The following is a 1,884-nucleotide window of genomic DNA, read 5'->3' as shown; positions in this document are numbered from 1 at the left end:
ATATTTAGTGTGAAGCTAAAGTAGCTTCAATCACGCTCTGACATCTTCGACTGCATGAGGAAATTAAATTTCAATTTCTTGCTGGGTGATCTTATTCCATTCTTCCTGAAGGGCATTCCGTAATTGCTCAGTTTCTTTAGGATTTGGCTTTCGAACGTTCTCCTAGAATATTCCATACATTTTCAATAGGATTGAGATCTGGGCTTTGAGCAGGCCAATCCAAACAATAACCTTTTCAGCCTTGAGGAAGTTCATGACCACCTTAGCCTTGTGGCATGGGGCATTCTCCTGCATGAATATGGGTGGTCGCCTAGTGGATTTATCAGCACAGGCAAGACATGATCTTTTACAAGTTGTTTATAAACTCCTGCATTTACCTTTCCATGTAATCGACCAAAGAGCCCACACCATCTCCAGATATCATCCCCCAAACCATGACACTTCCTCCACCGAATTTTAACACCAGTCTTAAAGCATTTAGGCGAGAATTTTTCACCTACTTTATACGAAGTACCTTTCCCATCTGAGCCAAATAACATAAACTAGATTCATCACTGAATGCACCGTTTGCCATTTTCTTGAGACCACAACACATGTTCGATTGCAAAGGTAAGACGACACTTTTTATTCCTGGAGTGATCAGTGGCTTCACTGCAGGTGCTCTTGCTTGTAGGTCATGTTCAAATAAGCGATGAGACACACAGTTTTTCGAGAGAAAGTTTTCTTCAATACAATGCTCATTTTCGAGAAACAGCAGCAGCAGTTTTAAATCTGTCCTTTTTACCAACTTTACCATAGCCGATCTTCTCTCTTGTCGTTTTTCTTGGCCTAACTGTACACTTTCTTGCTTCACACGAACCACAATCATCGTAGACCTTAAGAATACCGTGTACAACACTTTTTGACTTGTTAACAATCTTTGCAATAGATCCAATACTTAAATTATCCTTCCTTCGAAGCTTAATAATCTGCTGACGAATTGGTAACGGAGTAAGTGGCATTATATTAACAAAGTACACTGCAGATATTCTTACTAATGTTTAGTAAACGAACCGTCACGTAAACAAATTCAAAACATTAGAGTTCGCCTGTTAAATATACTAAAACACAGAGTAAAAGCAACCGTTCTGATCATTTTGGCCGGCACGGGTTTTGCAGTAAATCACTGTATTATTATCTCCTCAAATTACACCAAAATCTCAGGCGGCAATAACAAATAATATTGTATTTATTGTCTGTGAAAATTATAGTATATAAAACAACTTTGATTAAAAATTATATCTACTTTTCTGACGAAAACAATGCCGTTCTGAACATTTTGGCCGCCACTGTATATCTAAAGTTAGACATGGCCTGGACCAATCTTTGATCGAAACATATATATGTATATATGCGTAGATAGATAGGTAGAGAAAAGGAGAGAGAGAAATAGAGAGAGTGAGAAAGATACGTAGCGATCTAATGACACGGAAACATATGTCTGCACGTACACAGCTACACACAAGCGCACACACATGAAGGTATAGATAGGTGTGTGCATATCTATGTGCAAAAGATTATATCTAATGGTGTGAGCGAGAGTAATGTGAAATTCATTCTGTAATTGAACTGAATCAAAGAGACCAGCTAGTGTAAAACGCCTGAACCGAAACAAAATCGCATATAACAAAGATGATAATGACTATATCTTCGTGGGATATCACTGAGGGGCGTTGTTATATGGAGTATACATTATTTGTATATGTATATATATATATATATATATATATATATATTATAATATATTATATATATATTTATTTGTACATATATATATATATTATGATTATTTGTATATATATATATAATATATATATATATATATATATATAGATATATATATAT

Source organism: Octopus sinensis, linkage group LG1 (assembly GCF_006345805.1).
Source record: "Octopus sinensis linkage group LG1, ASM634580v1, whole genome shotgun sequence".
Taxonomy (NCBI): domain Eukaryota; kingdom Metazoa; phylum Mollusca; class Cephalopoda; order Octopoda; family Octopodidae; genus Octopus; species Octopus sinensis.
Note: the sequence above shows the minus strand (reverse complement) of the source record.